Source organism: Lissotriton vulgaris, chromosome 1_1 (genome assembly GCF_964263255.1).
Source record: "Lissotriton vulgaris chromosome 1_1, aLisVul1.2, whole genome shotgun sequence".
NCBI classification, from domain to species: Eukaryota; Metazoa; Chordata; class Amphibia; order Caudata; family Salamandridae; genus Lissotriton; species Lissotriton vulgaris.
The window spans coordinates 58,428,329-58,448,166 of NC_141685.1; the positions used below are offsets into that span (position 1 = coordinate 58,428,329).

At 48.2% G+C, this 19,838-nt stretch overlaps 1 protein-coding gene across 1 annotated transcript in view; it reads left to right on the forward strand.

Annotated features, from left to right (window-relative positions):
* The first annotated feature begins 3,310 nt into the window (after positions 1–3,310).
* Positions 3,311–19,838, forward strand: part of LOC147737248 (uncharacterized) — a 91,940-nt gene continuing 75,412 nt past the window's right edge. The window contains exon 1 of the mRNA XM_086921622.1: positions 3,311–3,435. The gene's annotated coding sequence lies outside the window, so the exon portion shown is untranslated. The remainder of the gene's footprint in view (positions 3,436–19,838) is intronic.

Sequence of the window (19,838 nt, forward strand, 5' to 3'; positions counted from 1 at the left end):
CTCTAAAACTTCCTGTTTGTCTGTTGCACAGTGTTGATCCACGAGTGAGGTCTTGTCAAGCTAAGCAAGTGTCTCTCAGCCCCATCAAACTTCCTTCTCATGTGTCTTCTTTGCCGCCATTAGTTTAAAAATGTAGCTATATTAGAAAGAGGTTGTAGGTTAGTGACCTTTCACTTCAGTCGTTTCACATTATTTTCAAAATATGTTTAGAGCTTCTCGTTGTTCAAAACATAGGAATTCTTGATATTTATTTCTTCCAATGCACTTCATTCGATGACTTCTCGTGCTCCAGTGCAGGGGGGGGAGTATTTGTCCTCCGCGCATGCGCAGCTGCTAATATAAGGCCTGAGAGCAGTGTCTATTCTCCGCGAATGAGCAGCTGTTAATACCAGCCCCCCCAGGCAGTGTCTGTCCGCCGCGCATGCGCAGTTGTTTAAGACCACCCTCCCCCCCCAGTAACCCTCGCTCGGGTGCGGCGCAGTTGGAACGTAGTGTCAGTTCTTCGCGCATGCGCAGTTGTTAATCAACAGGCAATCTTCAGACTTGTGTCCTCCGCGCATGCACAGTTAATGCATAGCCTCTAGCCCGCGCGGATAGGTTGTTTGGCACAGGCGCCATTGACAGGTCACTGGGTGTCCAGGTGGGTCTGGGACAAGGTGTCTCAGTTTCTAGTTCCTCAGGGTGCCCCTAGGCGGGTGTTTGAAGAGTGGATACAGTTAAACAGAATTTCAAAGCACCGGGCTTCTTGTTCGAGGTATAGTTGAGTGCATTCTGTCTTCTCATTTTTTCTGCTCAATGTAACACAATGTTTACAATAGGAACTGATTCTAGTGTTATTTCTTACAGCTCGATGTTTCCACAAAGCAAATGGTGCAAGCACATTAGTTGTGAAGTGTTCACAGCTCTGGGGCCTATTTCCTTTAAGTGCTTAACTCTACAAGATGCTTACACTGCAGAGTTATCAACATTATTTAGATTCTAATGGGAGAACTGTGAAAAGTGGTACATTCTACCTGGTCTTTTCTCACTGGTGCATTGCCCCAACCCAGAGAAAGATGTGTGTTCACGCCCTTGGATTTGTAAGCGCTGGACACGTGTATTGACCTGCCATTTGCACATTTGAGTCTAGATGACCAACCTGTGGCCTGCTGAGTTATGTGCCACCCTCTTTGTTTTATCAAAAATATATGTATTGCTTTAGCACGAAAATGCAAAAGGTGCACATGGAAAAGAGTTTGTTTTAAAAAGGCCGATATTGCTCATGGTAAATTGAAACTAGCATTTGCAATGCAATAGGTCTTGCATTTACCAGAGTTTTGTAAATGCGACACCTATTGCATTGCAAATGCCTGTTTGTAAAAACGCCCATGCAGCGCATTAACTTTAATGTTGGCCGGGCCCCTTTTCTTAGACGAGCCGTGTCTAAAGAAAGGGGTGAGTCGCCATTAAAGTGAAAGAGCAGTATGGGGCGCTTTTACAAAACAATCATTTGCAATGCACTAGGTCTCGCATTTACACAAGTTTGAGCTATTGACATTACAAATAACAATGCCTTTTATTTTTGATTCGTTTTTAAAACATAAATAAAAGGCATTGTCATTTACAATACCAATAGCTTAAACTCGTGTAATTGCGAGACCTATTGCATTAGAAATGCTTGTATATAGATTAGTAAACAGAAACAGGCTGTCTTTTACTCAATGCAAACATAGAATGGGAGACAGATGTATTGATACAAAAACAGTCAGACACATCAACACAGCTCCCATTTAACGTCACAGCTACACCTGCCAATATTTGGAATAGCGGTATTTCATTTATTTCTTTTACCAATCAAGTCGCATAACGTATGCAAAATGAAGCCGCATCCACTGTAGTTAAATGAAGTAAGCCATTCCTTTCCTCGGGGCAGGAAAACAATGCAGCAGAAGAGAAATGCGCACATGCTGCTGCTGTTAACCTGCTGCTCGCGGGTGTCTCCGCTCCAGATACAAGCTTCCTAGGACCAGTTTCTGGCATTTCAGCCATCTTCTGCCAGGCTTGCTCGAATCCAATGGCAAAGTGAGCAAGGGACTCACGTCCGAGCATACCCTGCCAACTTATGGCGAACAAAGCGTTACAAAAGGGGGTGGTGATGGACCGCTTTGTTCAGCTGAAATGCGAGAAACCGGTCCTAGGAAGCTTGTTTACAGTCCAGGGAAGGCATGGCTTGGCAGTTCGGGCTGGATTGTTCCCATGAGGCACAGGGTCAGACTGATTTGCATATGGCCATGTCTGAACTGGGGTGGCAGAGTGGGCTAAAGAACGGTGATGGATTAAATCCAGATCTGTTGACTGGGTGTGACTGTTTGATTGGTTCAGATGCTCCGTCTATCACCACCCCCTTTTGTACCCATTTGAAACCAGGCCTTTTTTGCCTTTATTATGCCACTCCCTTCATGGTGACATCACTCTTTTCGCATGTGCTTCCAGGGCGAGCAATATTCCTCGCCCCGGCCAGCACATGCGCAGGAGATCTCTGACCTGCTGTGCCCTCATCATCGTCCATTCCTTGACAAAAAAAACCAAAACAGTCAGAGTCAGACTGACTGAATTTAATTTGCGACACACGGGGCAGTGAGCAGTTCATTGATTTGACGCTGCTGCATTGCTTGCGTGTGGTACGTGTCTCTCTTGTCTTCCTCCCCGTCCCGACTCCCGAGGCTAGTGGGGCAACGCCCTATTCACCCCTATGTACCAACCGCCACTGCTTATACCACGTGCAATTCATCCTCTCCAAAGCCAAGCCTCAAGAATTCCTGGGTGTGAAGGGCGGCTGATTCTGATTGGGTGCTTGATAGTTTTCCAGAAACTCATGTTCTTGATTGTTCATGTTTGTCAGTAGTTAATTAAACATGCCCAGGGGTTTTATCTCTTCAGTTGACAGAAGCTACAATAAAAGCTTTTTTGGCGTTGCAAACAAATATGAACAGCCAACGAGCCTCTGTCTGTCAAAGAATGGAAGGGCTGGGGAACTGTCATTCATCTCACTGCTAAGCAGAGCCATGTCATGCTTCATCCTCCGTCAGGCCTCTGATTTTGACCAACATCGCTTAGAACACTGGGACTTTAGAGCCCATCCTTTTAATGAGAAAAACAAAACTACTAGTCCCATAAGCAATAGTGGTGGAAGGTGTCACGCATGACCTGGGACAACTTCCGATTCAGCACATCCAATTCCATTTTTTAAGAATTTGACACAATATTGAATTCATAACCTTTGTTTTTTATGGTCATGAGTCACCAGGATACTAAAAACATGTCTTTTATTTTCAAGGTCAATTAAGTAATGGTCATCAGCTTGGAAGCTCAGTTAATTCTTCAGTATTTGTCATTGATCTCCATGTGTGGCTGGTTTGTGTCTGCCCCCTGCATCGTTCCCGATAACTCACACAGGTAAGGACCTTGTAGCAGCAACATGATACCCCCATACGCGTCTGTAAGAAGTGCGCTCCGAGGCAGGTATCCGATAATTTTTGTGAAACAAGCAAGCACCAATATCTGCTTTGTACATTTGTTAAAATAAAACACAATCAAGTCAATTCAAAATATACTTTATTCGGCATAAACTAATACCATAAAAGTACAGTGTTAAAAAAACAATATCTCATACATTATAAAAATCATACTAAAAACCTGTTTAACATCAATACATAAAATATAAATGATTCGGCACGGGGATCATCTTTTAGAAATGACAAGGAGGTACCCGGTTAAAAATGTTTCATCCATAGTATAGTGCAAATCAGAGCAAATATTGAACACACAGGACCATTATTCCTCGCTTCTACTGTTTCTGAGTTTCATCGCTAATCTTAGAAAATGTACTACACAGAAAAGCGTTAAAGGTTCTACTGACAATTTCAGAAACAGTAGGGCCACCTTAACTTGTTTGAACTTGGCCTTCCTTAAAATACCTTTTAAAAATAGTCGCCAAGGGTAAACGTAAAATGGGCACAGTAGGACCAAATGGAGCGCATCCTGTGGAGACCGTTGGTCGCAGCCACAGGAGCCCTTACTCTCCAAATGCTGTGTATACCCTGCTGAAACCGCCAAAGTATGGTGTAACAAATCTAGCCTGAAACGGGTCATGAGAAATCTGTCTTGAGGATTGTAAATAAGACACAAATAAGGTTCCACGCCCAGGCACAACTTTGTTAACTGATGAGTTCCTACTGATGGCTTAGTCAGCTCTCTTGCTTCCCTATTTGACTTGGCTCTGTTTAAAAATTCTTCCTGAATACAGCCCTTATCCTTAGATAGCAATTTGGTCGGGTGGGTAAAATATTCAACACAACCCATGGCTAACAGGTTTTCCTTGATGTGTCTACTCCAAGGAATATTGTAACCCAGTGCCCGTGCAATGCAGTCTGATATTATTTGTTGACTTAACACCGCCTCTGGGTTTGTCCATACCTTAATCCAGCATGCGAGGGGCTTCCATTGCAGCCTATCGCACAGATGGGTTATACCCAGATCCTCATGAACCACGTAGGAGGATGTGCTTTGTGGGACTTTCAGTACCCACCTCAAATATTTGTTTTCTTCTGTTTGTAACTTAAGCGGGTCTATAAAGCCCCAGACCTCACTCCCATATAAAACTTTGGCACAGCTTACAGAACTGTAGAGGTTCAGGATTTGTTCCTGAGCCCATCGGCCTCGCCTCTTTGCAAAATTCATAGTTACCCCTGTTGAGTTAATTAGTTTATTGCATTTCTCCTCCACAAGGGCTTTAAAACTATGGCGACTGTCAAACATGATCCCCAGATATGAAAATGACTTGACCTTTTCCAGTCCCTGTGTGCCTATTGTATACTTAGTTTTGCTGGATGGTCCTTCCCTACCTCCATAACATATGATTTGGTGAGGTTCGGTGACAAATCTAAGCTATCCATAAAATGGACAAAGCCATCTATGAGGCGCTGCAGTCCACGCGCAGTGCGGGTCAAGAGTACCGCGTCATCTGCATACAGTAACACCGGTATCCCTCTCCTACCTATCTGCGGGCAGTCCACCCCTAGAGCTACCAGCGCCTGGGTCAAACCATTTATATATAAAGTAAAGAGGAAGGGGGCCAAAATACATCCCTGCCTCACTCCCCGTGAGCATGGGACGTGGTCTGTGACTTTTCCCTCCTTATCATATCTGACCTGGGCAGAAGTATTCTGATGCAGTGTCCGTAATATATTTACCAGACCAGGGTCAACTCCCAAGGTCCCCAATAGTCCCCACAATTTCTTCCGATTTACCCGATCAAATGCCGCGGTGAGGTCCATGAAAGCCATGTACACCGTCCCCTCACTGGCTACGGTGTACTTGGCTGCCAGGAGATATAAATTAAGGCATTGATCTGTGGTGGAGCGGCCGTACCTAAACCCATACTGGGTATCCGTAATGATCTTATGTTCCTCCGCCCAATCAATCAATCAGTTAAGAATGGCCCTACCTAGCACTTTCACGGTAACATCAATTAATGAAATAGGCCTATAGCATTGAGGGATATTTCTGTCCCCTTTTTTAAATATGGTGACTATTGTGGCCGTAGACCAGGATATTGGCATCATTGTTTTCACTGCGGTATTTATTACTCTGGGGGGTATGGGCACCCTGAGTTCTTTCTGTCTTAAGAGGAGATCTGGTGGAATCCCATCAGGTCCTGGTGCCTTATTGCGGGTTAGCCCCTCAATCCCCGCCTTTATTTTTCCCAAGGAAAAGGTAATCTGGGGTGGGTTCACACTTTCCAGTTCTCATTGCTCCCATGGTTATACAGGCCCTTGTAATGCTCAAGCCAGGTTTCTGGGAGGATGTGGCAGGCCAGCTTGGGTTTATTTGAATCCTGAAAGCATGGTTCATTAACAACTCTCCAAAAAGCAGTCAATTCCTTTGTCTCAGCCGCTTCTCTCAAGTTTTTCCATGCTTGGTTCTGCAATGCGGTTCTGCGGCATCTTAGTGTTTTATTGTACCTAGCCCTGCAGCTTGATACCTTCCCTCTGTCCCTAGGTACGCATTTCAGAGCCGATTTCAGATCCCTCAAGGTGAGGGTGCAGTCATGATCGAGCCACCTTGGTGCACTGTGTTCCTTGTTGATCTTCCTGCCCCTAAGTAAGCCATCTATTTGTTTGGCCGCTCCCTCAAATGCCTTGATTAGGTCTGCCCCCTCAACCTCCAAGTCCAAACACTTCCAAACATTGGACTCAGCCTGCGTCAGTAAGATTCTGTAAAATGCCTCACTGTCCGTGTTGACCCACCTTAGTCTCCTACCTTGGTCAGTGGCTTTAATCAAATCTCCGCCCCCCCATGTTGTGATATAAGAACCGCATTTGGATCTATGATGCACAGGAGAAGCGGGTTATAGTCGCTGAAAATGCTAACCTCTATCTCAAACTTTGTAACCTGACACTTTAACCACTTGGCTGCTAAGGGTCATTAGGTACATTTAATGAGATTTCCATTGAAATGAATGGGCAGTGCATGACGAATTACCCTTGTCATTAGCAGTGAAGAGGTTAACATGGGTGTAACGAAAATAAAATCAATTATAGTGCCCTTCGCCCTGCCTTTGAAAGTAGGGGTGACGTGCTATTGCCCTCCCCACCAATCAACTCTCCAATGTTAGGGCATGCCTGCCCAGGATCTTATTCAGCGCTCCTCCTTCCCTTGTGTGATTCAGGTGCCACCCCTCTACAATCGGGCAAGCCGACCAGTTCCCCTCATTCATTCTTAGGAAGGGGCATGGGTGACAATTGAAAGCCCCTGCTAATACTAGCTGGGGGCACAGTACCCCTTGCTCCTCCATTCCTGCCAGCCGAGCCCCTAATTCATTTAGGCTTTGGAGAGTTTGTCCTGTAGTAATGGCATTATAGAAATTTACAACAGTTAAATTAAAACCCTTATTACGATATGTGTGTCCCAGTGTGCAGTCCGAGGCCCATCTAAGTTCACTCCACCTTCCTGAGAGTCTGAGATCGACATAAATAGTCAGACCCCCCCTTTGCCCTCCCCGGTGCTGGGACGAAAAACATTTTGTAGCCTTCTATTGCCTGGGTGTTACTATGTACCTCCCATGTTTCTTGTAGGAGGATTATTTGATGTTTCTTACTATATGTTAGCCAGTATTGATTTTTGAGGCGAAGCCCGCTACATTCCAGGATATGATCTTAATCTCTCCCACTATTTGACTGCCTGCCGTGACAGTTGTAGGGTTAGTGGGCATTACAGGAACTTCACCCAAATTTCCTGCATCTTTCTCCACATTTCTCCCACCGGGCTCTATAACTCTCACATTGGGATTGGAATCATCTGACTGTGTGCGCCCTGGACCTTCATTGTCTCCTATTATGGGTGACCCCTCCCCCTTCGTGCTATTCTCGTCTTTCAACCCCCCCACCAGTCAATCTATTTCATTTAGGGATGAAGCACAGTGGAGAGGTGCAAATCGGTTAATGAGTGAAACTAGCTGCCCCCTCCCATCTGATTCAATCCTATTCCTCCTATGGTCACCTTGCATATTCCTACGGGCCATATCCCTATAGAAAGAAGCCAAGGGCAGCAGTCTGATACTGGACCCTCCATCCCCTTGGTATTGACCCCTGGATTGACTATGGAGGAGTTCATTGACTAACTCTGGATATCTGAAATTCAAAATCACACAATCACCCGCAAAGCTGTTTCTGCTACTTCCGATCCAACCACCCTCCTTGCCATCAGAATATGTCTGTGTTGTGTGATATTGAAACCCGTGTTTTTGACTAGCCAATGTGCTGTCTTGTTAATTAGAGTGCACGGGGATTCCTCCCTCTCATCCCCGTTAGTAGGAACCCCTACAAGGGCCACTGTATAGGGGCTTGAGGCTGGGGGGAGATCCAATGCCGGTAAACCCCTAGTGCTCTGCACAGCGTGCGCTATTGTTAACTCCTCATCACTAACTATTGCCCTTCTTCCCTCCAAGCCCCTCTGGGCTGTGTCAGGACAAACTGTATTAGGTGGCCCCATTCTGTTTATGCTTAGAGTTGTCCCACTCGTTTTACCCGCCAAGGCACCCTTGTTAGTGCCCTCACTGTCTTTGCCCAACCGCCCACCTTCGCTGTGCCCCCGTCCTTGACCCTCATAACTAGTTGTGGGCTTTGAGTCTGATGAGGCTTCTGCTCCCCCCTCCTCCGGTCCCCTAATTCTACCTGGCACACTATTCCCCTGATCGCATAGCCGAGATAGTTTTTCCTCAATAACCTTAATTTTCTCGAGCACCGGTCCCAAATGGGTGGAAAAAGGAGCTCTAAGTTTGACCTTAATAGATCTTCCATTCCTTGTCCGCTCCCCATCTTCCCACAGTTTGAACATTGCGTGCTACAAATGGGTCCCACGGCAGTGTTCACTCTGCTGATCTTTACCTCACCCTTCTGTTTTAATTTTGGCTTTGAAACAATCGGCCCCCTCCCCCCAATCGTGTGTCCCGGGTCCTTGCGTCAGCTAGAGGTGATACCAACTGCGTAGTAGATGTGTCTTTTATTGCACCTTTTGATCTTGTGATCACTTCTCCGCCCCTCTTACTATGGTACCTGTCAGGACCGCGTATCCTCAGGATCAGGGCGATGCTATATAGGGGTCCACCTCCAGACTGCCCTATCCTCTGAAACTCAACTTAACAGAGAATAAGGAAATCAGGTGAGGGAAAAAAGGCCAGGATAGGACTGGAACGGGACAGGAGGCTGTAAGGAGAGAAGTATTCAAGAAGAACAAACAGGCATTAGTACAGATTACAATCTAACTACTCTTAGTATTTTCTAACTAGAACACAACCTACCATGGGGACTAGCTAAGCTTTCCTTTCCTTCCCGGTAGGTAGTGTGGAAGCCCTCTTCCAAGTAAAATACACCACTCTGGAAAGCAATAAACACAGTAAGCATCGATTACACTGCTTCACCCTTCCCAGACACTCGTCCCAGGCATTTACTCACACACCTTCCAGCCTTCCTGGGATCACCAAACTAAATCCGAAATACCCTAAGTGAATCCAAGTGCAAAGAAAAAGAGTGCTCCAAAAAACGACCAATTGAGTCTTTAACAGTTTCTCAAAAAGTAACTATGCAAATCCATAGTCCAGTGTACACTATTCCACGATCCAGGTTTTATGTTGCCCACAGTTCAAATATCATCAGAAGCAACAGTGTTAATACAACAAACAAGTTCCTGTAGCGTTTTCTCCAAGAACGCGCAAGCTCTACGTTCCAGTGATACAACAACTCACGGATCGGTGGATGCAGCGAGTCCAATCTGTCTCTCCCTCGCAGAGACTCCAACACCAGCCGGTGTCGGTATTGCGTTCAACAGCCGCTGAACGCTCAGGAGAGCAAGTAAGTCACTGCTCGGGTTCTCTCGGCCGAGGGAACCAAAAGGTGGGAACGCCGCCACAGGATTTAGCAGCCTTCCCCGTTTCAACACGCCGGGAACTTTCCTACCGGCTGCTCAGGAAATGCAGAAAACTCCAGGACACGCAGCAGCCGCCGCACGCCCCAACAACTCGATCAAAGTACGCCCAAGTCTGAACACAACCTAGGCAAACAATCCAGGGTTCGAAACTCCGAAGAATCAGACAAAAGCACGTACAACGTTCTCCGGGAGGAAGACACCTAAATAGACTTGGGCTCCTCCCTCGTGCTAAGCCTTCTGGTAGTTGTGGTTCTGATGGCTATTACACGCCAGAAGAGGTAGCACCCCTTGTAGTCCAGATCATGACAGAATATTCCTCCTTACCAGCGCCTACTTGCTCCAGGCTTCCCCGGATGACTGGCAAAGAAGCGACGAACAGCAAGAGGCGCGTGCACCCCAGAACTGGGTTCCCATGAGTCATCCTCTGCCGCATACCCCTTCCAGGACACAAGAAACCACAACCTACCCTGCCTGAAGCGAGAGTCCAAGATCTTACGTACTTCATATTCCAGGTTCCCATCCCGCAACACAGGAGGAACAGCTTTTACTCGAGCCCCCAGGGCTGGTTTCAATAAACTGCAATGGAAGACAGGGTGAATCCGTAATGAAGCAGGAAACTTTAACTTGTTGGCCACCGGATTCACCCGTCTCACCACCGTGTATGGCCCGATGTAGCGTGGATGAAAAACGCTCCGAAAACGGAAGCGGATGTTTTTTGTTGAGAGCCATTTTCTATCACCAACCTTGTACTCAGGTCCCCCCCTCCGATGTTTATCCTCCCATTTCTTGTAAGACACGCTCGCTTTCTCCAACGAGGCCTGTACCTTCCGATGGATACGCAAAAGCGCCCTCACTTGACTGGCCACTGTTGGATGATTGGCTACGTCACTAGGGATGGTTACCGGTAAGATGTTAACATTGAACCCAGAATTTGCCCTGAAGGGTGTCTCCCCTGTAGAACAGTGCCATGCGTTGTTATAGGACAATTCCGCTAGCCACAACAGAGACACCCAAGAGTCCGCCGCCTCATCCGCATAGCAGCGAAGATATTTTTTCAGAGTTTGATTTAGTCTCTCTGTCTGACCATCGGATTGAGGATGGAAGCTGGGCGGCAGGGCCGCCGAGATGTTTAGAGCTTTACACCAAGTATGCCAAAACCTGGCCACGAACTGCGGACCCCTGTTTGAAATGATGACTTGCGGAACCCCAAGAAAGACGAACCACTTGAGTTAACAACAGCTGGGCTGTTTGAGAAGCGGAAGGAAGTTTCCTGCAGGGGATGAAATGTCCCATTTTGGTGAAACTATCCACCACAACCAGTATGGCGTCATTCCCTTTATCCATTGGCAACCCCACTACAAAATCCAAACTGATGACCTGCCACGGCCTCAATGGAGTCGGCAATGGCATGAGAAGCCCTGCTGGCTTCGATGGAGTGTTCTTGGCTCTTGCGCAGGTTTCACACTGGTTCACCCACTGTTTTACATCCTGTACCAGACCATCCCACCAGAAATGTCTTCGAACCTCATGCACGGTCTTTTGATGTCCTTGATGACCAGCCATCAACGCATTATGACACCAGTTGAAGGCCTGTAAGCGAAGTGCATGGATTGGAAGGAACAGTCTGTTCTGCACCATGGGCAAACCGTGTTTAAGGGACCGATGATTTGACACAGCCGCCCATTGTTCCCATTGTTGCAGCGTACGCTGCTTGGCCACCACTTCCAGAAACTGTCCCACCTGGATCGAACACACCACCGCCTCTGGCGATAGTATAGGACGAAGAGCCACCTGCTCGTCACCATCAGTATTCAAACACCTGGACAGGGAGTCGGCTTTTCTATTTTCCACCCCCGGTCGGAAGGTGATGGTGAACTCATATTCGGCGAAAAACAGCATCCACGTATTTGCCGTTGTGACAGGTGTCTGGCCGTCTTCAAATACACTAGATTGCGGTGATCAGAATACACCGTCACTGGATGCTGTCCCCCCCACAGGTAGTGCCTCCACTCCTGAAACGCTTTCTTCACTGCCAACAATTCCTTCTCGGCGATGGTATAATTAGCTTCTGCCGGATTCAGTTTTTTCGAAAGAAAGGCAACAGGTTGCGGCAATCCTGTTACAGGATCACGCTGTGACAATACTGCCCCCACTGCTACGTCGGAGGCATCCGCCTCAACTATGAAGGGTACATCCAACTGGGGGTGCTTCAAAACTGGAGCAGAATTGAACGCCACCTTTAACTGTTCGAATGCCTCCGTGGCCTCTTGTGTCCACAAAAAAGGTACCCCCTTTCGTAGCAAGTGGGTAATAGGAGAAACCAGCTGTGAAAAATGCGAGACAAATCTCCTATAATAATTCGAGAAACCAGGAAGCACTGGATGTCACATACACTTGATGGAACCGGCCACTCCAACACTGCCGTCACTTTTCTATCAGCCATTCTGAAACCCTTAGGGTTAAGAATCACCCCCAAAAACTCCACCTCCTCAACACCAAACTCGCACTTGCTCAGTTTGCAGAACAATTGATGTTCCTGTAGTTTCTGCAAAATCAACAACACATGGCCCACATTTTGAGCTGGCGTCACTGAGTATATCAACAGGTCATCAATATAGATGATAACAAACCTGTCCAGATACTCCTTCATGATGTCATTTATGAAGAACTGGAATGCCGCCGGGGCATTACATAGCCCAAACGGCATTACCAGGTACTCATAAAGACCAAAACAGGTTTTAAACGCTGTCTTCCACTCATCGCCAGCCCTGATCCTCCCCAGATGATAGGCCCCTCTGAGGTCCAGACGTGTATAGATCCCTGCCTCCCTGACCTGATCCAAAAGGACCGAAATGAGAGGGAGCGGATACCTGTTCCGCACTGTCACTTTATTCAATTGCCTATAGTCTATACAAGCCCTCAGTTCTTTATTGGCTTTAGCTATGAAGAAAAGTGGCGAGGCAGCAGGGGAGCGTGAAGGGCGTATAAATCCCAGCTTGCTAAAGCGCTCGATGTAATTCCTCAGATGTTCCGTTTCTGACACAGAAAGAGCATACACTCTGCACGACGGCACCACCGCCCCCTCCACTAAGTCAATTTGGCAGTCGTAATCCCGATGCGGGGGTAAGGTCTCCGCCTTCACTTCACTAAAGACGTCCTGAAAACGATGTTATAAGGAGGGCAATGCCACGTCTGTCTCCACCGCTGTAGCGATGTTGAACCTTTCGGCTAACGAGGACACATAGGCTGTGGAGGAGTACAAGCAGCTCTCTTCACATTCCACGGACTCGAAACGTCAAGTCAAGTCAAGTCAAGTGATTTATATAGCGCGCTACATACCCAGAGGGTCTCAAGGCGCTTGAGGAAGGGTGGGGAATTACTTGTCGAATATCCAGGTTTTAAGTTGCTTTCTGAATGTTAGGTGGTTCTGAGTGAGGCGAAGGTGAGTGGGAAGTGAGTTCCCGGTTTTAGCAGCCAGGTAGGAGAAGGATCTGCCTCCCATGGTGGTTTTGTTGATGCGAGGTACATTTGCAAGGGCTTGGTTGGAGGATCGTAGCTGGCGGGAGGGGGTGTAGAAGGAAAGTCGTGAGTTGAGGCATTCGGGTCCAAGTTCGTAGAGTGCTTTGTGTGCGTGGGTTAGGAGGCGGAAAGTAATCCTCTTGTTAACGGGGAGCCAGTGGAGGTTTTTCAGGTGTCCAGAGATGTGGTCTTTACGCGGGATGTCTAGTATGAGTCTGGCTGAGGCGTTCTGGATGCGTTGGGGTTTTGTCTGGAGTTTTGCGGTGGAACCGGCGTATAGGGTGTTTCCGTAGTCTAGGAAGCTCGTGACCAGTGCGTGGGTGACCGTTTTTCTAGTTTCGGTGGGGATCCAGCGAAATGTTTTTTTGAGCATGCGAAGAATATTGAAGCAAGATGATGAGACGGCGTTGACTTGTCTGTTCATAGAGAGTGGGGAGTCCAGGATGACACCTAAGTTCCGTGCGTGGTCCGTCGGGATGGGTGCTTTTCCAAGGGCCTCTGGCCACCAAGAGTCATCCCAGGCGGAGGGGGAGGTACCTAGGATAAGGACTTCAGTTTTGTCTGAGTTCAGTTTTAGACGGCTGTGCTTCATCCACTCGGCTACTTCTTTCATTCCTTCATGTAAGTTGGTTTTGGCGGTGTTAGGGTCTTTGGTGAGTGATAATATCAGTTGAAAGTCATCAGCGTAGGAGATGATGTTGAGGTTGTGTTGGCGTGCGATGGCCGCGAGGGGGCTCATGTATACGTTGAAGAGGGTGGGACTGAGTGAAGATCCTTGTGGCACGCCGCAGATGACTTCGGTAGCTTCTGATTTGAATGGTGGGAGGCGGACTCTCTGAGTTCTTCCGGCAAGGAACGAGGTGATCCATTCCAGTCCTTTTCCTTGGATTCCGATGTTTCTGAGGCGTTGTATTAAGGTGCTATGACAAACTGTGTCAAAGGCTGCAGAGAGGTCGAGGAGGATGAGGGCGACTGTGTCTCCATTGTCAAGCAGAGTTCGAATGTCGTCTGTAGCTGCGATGAGTGCGGTCTCAGTGCTGTGTTTGGCACGGAAGCCGGACTGTGAGGAGTCGAGGGATTTGTTGGTTTCGAGGAAGGCGGCGAGCTGGTTGTTGACAGCTTTCTCGATGACTTTGGCCGGGAATGGGAGGAGCGAGATGGGGCGGTAGTTTTTGAGTTCGGTGGGGTCAGCTGTGGGTTTCTTCAGAAGGGCGCTGAGTTCGGCATGTTTCCAACTTTCCGGGAAGGTGGCGGAGTTGAGGGAGCAGTTGATGACGTCTCGGAGGTGCGGTGTTATAATGGAGTCTGCTTTGTTGAAGATGTGGTGAGGGCATGGGTCTGTGGGGGATCCTGAGTGGATAGAGTTCATCAGGCGGATGGTGTCCTCAGTGGAGATTGGGTTCCAGTCATTGAGGATGTTCAAGGGGGGTGGGGATCCTGCAAAGGGTTGGGTGGGTTGGTCTTGGGGTCGGTTGTCGAAGCTGTTGTGGATGTCTGCGATCTTGTTGTGGAAGAATGAGGCTAGGGAGTCGCAGAGGGCTTGAGAGGGGGTGATGTCGTTGGAGTTGGCTGAGGGGTTGGTAAATTCCTTGACGATGTTGAATAATTCCTTGCTGTTGTGGGCGTTGTTATCTAGTCGGTCCTTGAAAGCGGCTTTCTTGGCATTCCGGATCAGTTGGTGGTGTATACGGGTAGCGTTTTTGAAGGCGTCCTTGGTGCTGGTGTTTGGGTCTTTTTTCCAGGCCTTCTCGAGGGAGCGACAGAGTTTCTTAGATTTCTTAAGATCATCGTTGAACCAGGAGACCTTCTTGCTGACTAGTTTGATATGACGTTTTTTCAACGGTGCTAGGATGTCAGCGCTGTTGGATAGCCATTGGGTGAGGTTAATGGCTGCTTGGTCGGGGTTTGAGGAGTGGGTGGGGGGGTTTTGAAGAAGCGATGAGGAGATCTAGTCGATGGTGATTTTGTTCCAGCTTCTTCGCAGAGTGGGTTGAGGATGGTTGTGGGTTGTGGTCTTATTGTAGGTAAAGTGAACGCAGCTGTGGTCCGTCCAAAGGAGAGCTGTGGTGTGGCTGAAGGAGACATTTTTGCTGGAGGTGAAGATAGGGTCGAGTGTGTGACCTGCGGTGTGGGTGGGGGTAGTGACAAGTTGTTTGAGTCTGAGGTTGGCGAGATTGTCCAGAAGGGTGGTGGTGTTGCGGTCGTTGTTCTTTTCCAGGTGAAAGTTGAGGTCTCCCAAAAGAATGTAATTCTCGGAGGGGAGGGCATGTGGGGTGATAAAGTCCGTGATGTCCTCACTGAATTGTGCACGGGGTCCTGGTGGTCTGTAGAGGAGGGTGCCTCTGAGTTTGGTCTTGGGGTCGATGTGGATATGGAAGTGAAGGTGTTCAGCGTTAGCGAGATTGACTTCTGAGCTGGTTGAGATGCGGATGGATTTCTTATGGACGATAGCGATGCCTCCTCCTGTTTGGATGATGCGGTCCTTACGGATGATCTTGTAGCCTTCCGGGATGGCAATGCTGATGTCTGGGGCTGATGTGGTGTTCATCCATGTTTCTGTTAGGAAGGCGACGTCTGGCATCCCCAGTATTAACTCGTACTGAGGAGCCTCGATGATGTTCAACACGATCCTTTCTCTGTGGTTTCCTACCCCCCTAGGCATAACCAACTCAATGCTCTCTGTATGGGCTGTAACAGGGCCCGACCTCAACTGTGTGCCATCTACCGCCAACACCAGTTCTGGTCTTTCAATAGGTACCTTCACCAAACCCAGCCTGTCAACCAACCCCTGATCCATAAAATTACCCGTGGCACCAGAGTCAATCATAGACACTACCTGATGACTGATGACAAGGTTGGTGTTCAAGAACATAGATAACAAGATATGAGCCTCAGACTTCTTACATGTGGGCACCTCTAAAGACGGGATCTTCCACTCAAGCGAAGGCTTTCTTTCCACAGACTGACCCTCTGTATCTGTATCTCCAACTTCCCTGACTACCGCCTGGGTTACCGCTAGCTGTTTCGCTGGGGGGAAATAAGTAGTCTTTTTGGGTCTCATCGTGCTGTCCCGAACGAAGTGCCCCTTTTTTCCACAATACATGCAGAGCCCCATAGCTCTTCTACTCTCCCTCTCAGTTTTCGTTAGTGGTGGTCGAATCGCTCCTAACTCCATGGGCTCAGATCCCACTTCCTTTATGCTAGGCCGACCTACTGAGGGTGGTCCGGCTCCGTATCTGTCACCTCTCCTACGTTCTCCGCCTCTGTCAGACATACGATGATCCAATCTCAATGTGAGATTGATCAAATCAATGCAGGTCTTGGGTTGGGGGTCTATCTGAGCAATCACGTCTTTTAGATCTTCATTTAAGCCCTGATAATATAAGGCCATCGTTTTTTGCCTCCGGCCACAAGGTCTCCACCACCAATCTATTGAAGGCAGTCATATAGGTGACAAGTTCCTTCTTACCCTGACGTAACCCCAATAACTCCTTGTCTGCACTCAGGGTGGTGGCCCGTCGATCAAAGACCCTTTAAAACTCAGTACGGAATGCTTCCCAGTTAGACAACAAAACATCATCCGATTTCACTAAAGGCACTGCCCAGCTGGCCGCGTCCCCTGTTAAATATGAGATTGCGAACGCCACCAGGGATATGTGAGTGGGAAAGGATGCAGGTCTACAGGAGAAATGTAAGGCAACCTGGGTCAGAAAGGTCTGTATGGTAGCAGGATCCCCTGAATATCTCTCGGGACTGGCCAACGGTATAGGGGGAGACACAGTGACTTGTATAGGAGAACCCCCCGTATTGGCATCAAAAGGGTTTCGTGTCTGTTATCCAAACGTTCCTTCAAAGCCGCCGTTTCGGCTCTAGAAACCTCTAATTCATGTTGTACCACCCCCAATGCACGTAACACATCGTCTAGAGTGGCCATCCTAACAGAACCCCCTGACCAGGAGGATATTAATACGTGGGTACGTGATTCTGTCACGACCGCGTATCCTCAGGATCAGGGCGATGCTATATAGGGGTTCACCTCCAGACTGCCCTATCCTCTGAAACTCAACTTAACAGAGAATAAGGAAATCAGGTGAGGGAAAAAAGGCCAGGATAGGACTGGAACGGGACAGGAGGCTGTAAGGAGAGAAGAAATCAAGAAGAACAAACAGGCATTAGTACAGATTACTACTCTCAGTATTTTCTCACTAGAACACCACCTACCATGGGGACTAGCTAAGCTTTCCTTTCCTTCCCGGTAGGTAGTGTGGAAGCCCTCTTCCCAGTAAAATACACCACTCTGGAAAGCAATAAACACAGTAAGCATCGATTACACTGCTTCACCCTTCCCAGACACTCGTCCCAGGCATTTTCTCACACACCTTCCAGCCTTCCTGGGATCACCAAACTAAATCCGAAATACCCTAAGTGAATCCAAGTACAAAGAAAAAGAGTGCTCCAAAAAACGACCAATTGAGTCTTTAACAGTTTCTCAAAAAGTAACTATGCAAATCCATAGTCCAGTGTACACTATTCCACGATCCAGGTTTTATGTTGCCCACAGTTCCAATATCATCAGAAGCAACAGTGTTAATACAACAAACAAGTTCCTGTAGCGTTTTCTCCAAGAACGCGCTAGCTCTACGTTCCAGTGATACAACAACTCATGGATCGGTGGATGCAGCGAGTCCAATCCGTCTCTCCCTCGCAGAGACTCCAACACCAGCCGGTGTCGGTATCGCGTTCAGCAGCCGCTGAACGCTCAGAAGAAGAGCAAGTAAGTCCCTGCTCGGGTTCTCTCGGCCGAGGGAACCAAAAGGTGGGAACGCCGCCACAGGATTTAGCAGCCTTCCCCGTTTCAACATGCCGGGAACTTTCCTACCGGCTGCTCATGAAATGCAGAAAACTCCAGTACATGCGGCAGCCGCCGCACGCCCCAACAACTCGATCAAAGTACGCCCAAGTCTGAACACAACCTAGGCAAACAATCCAGGGTTTGAAACTCCGAAGAATCAAACAAAATCACGTGCAACGTTCTCCGGGAGGCAGACCCCTAAATAGACTTGGGCTCCTCCCTCGTGCTAAGCCTTCTGGTAGTTGTGGTTCTGATGGCTATTACACGCCAGAAGAGGTAGCACCCCTCGTAGTCCTGATCATGACAGTACCCATACCTGAGTTGGCCCTAGAGGCTACCAACTCTGATGGCCCTTGTTCTGGCCTGTCAAACACTGGAGTGGACGCGCTGGAATTCTTCTCCACCTCTTCAATACTAATGTGAGACCGGTCAGGGTCAGAATCCGTTATAAGTGGGTCATCAGGGTACATAAGTGAGCTACCCTCCTGTGTCATATGGGGACCATGAGCCATAGCACTAGTGATGCTGCCTCTATCCTGCTTTGATTGACCTTGGAGGATACTTTTACTTGGTGTTTTAGACCTTGCTATGGGGCCCATTGATGATCGCTTATGTTCTAGCAGTGTATCTAGCGACAATCTTTTTTCTATGAGCTGAATTTCGTGGACTAATAGTGATTCTGCTCTTTGAAGAAATGCATCAAGGGTCCCCTTAACCCCGTCCCTACCCCAGGAATCACCTTCCGCTTACTGAGTGGTGCTCGATACTCCCACCGGTTACAGCACAGATGTGCTATAGAACTATGGTCAGGTCCTACGTTACATACAGTACGAAAGGCACTAAAAATGAAATAGAGTCCACAGAGCACAAGGCGCTGCCTCCCTAACTGCTAAAACTGATGTAATCAACTATTACTTCCACTCATTCACTGGAGGACGTGTCCACTATGTGTATCCGGCGGTTCACTTACTGCCACTCTGGGTCTAGCGTCTGTCCCTATGGGAGCTGTCCTGTTTTCAGACTCAAGGGGGGTGGCCCTGCCCGGCCTCCTCCGGCCTTTGACGGGCCCGCCCTTGTCCTGCGCCGCGGGAGCCCCGACGCTAATTCATCCTCGTTGGCCCGTGGAAATGTCGCGAGAGCGCGCTGCCTCCTGGGAACTGCAGTCCCGACAGTCCAGCACTCCGCGATGTAGATGGGGCGAAGTCTGCCAAAGAAAGCAGCCACAAACAACAAGCAGGTCACTGGGCAGCACGGAGCAGCAAAGAAAGGGCAGGCGGAAATGGCCAGTTGGTCAGATGGGCAATCAAATCACAGTATACTGTTCCAGAGGTTCAGTCCCAGAGACATTATCTGTAACTGAACGCAGACACCCTAGGAATCATGTGCTTTTAAGACAAGTTGCGTTCACTCACCTAAAGGTGACATGCTTCATCATTGGGCTATACTCCTCACCAGGCGGGCGCTACAATGCCTGGCGGGCACCACAAGAGGACACTTTGTCGGAGATCTTTTATTAAGTACTTGGGATGAGCATAGTAGGACAGAGGATGTTGTGTCATAAGATGTGAGATTGGTGAAAGTATGAATATAAGATCAACTATCGGCCAGTTGCCGCAATATAGTTAATGTGATCTTCCTGGTCCATGTTGAGATTAAAAACAGTGGCAGAGAAATTGAGGAACTAATGGCGCCTATCACTGTGTGAAAGTGTCGATCACCTATGGACCTGCTGGTAAGCTGGGGTCTATACTTCAGGTCAACTTTGTTCATGCCCTGTGTAGTCATGGAGCAATCTGTTGGCATTTCATCAGGACCAAATATGGGAAAATGGGTAAATGTGACCTAATCTTCTCCACAGCGTGAGGAGCTCTGTAACTCAAAGCCCTGCACCGTGCATAGGTGAGAAGGTGCCTAGTATCATCTTACTACTACAGGTGAGCGCTGTCTAACAGAGTGCACTAGATACGGTAACCCTCCTACAATTCAGGACATACTGACTTAT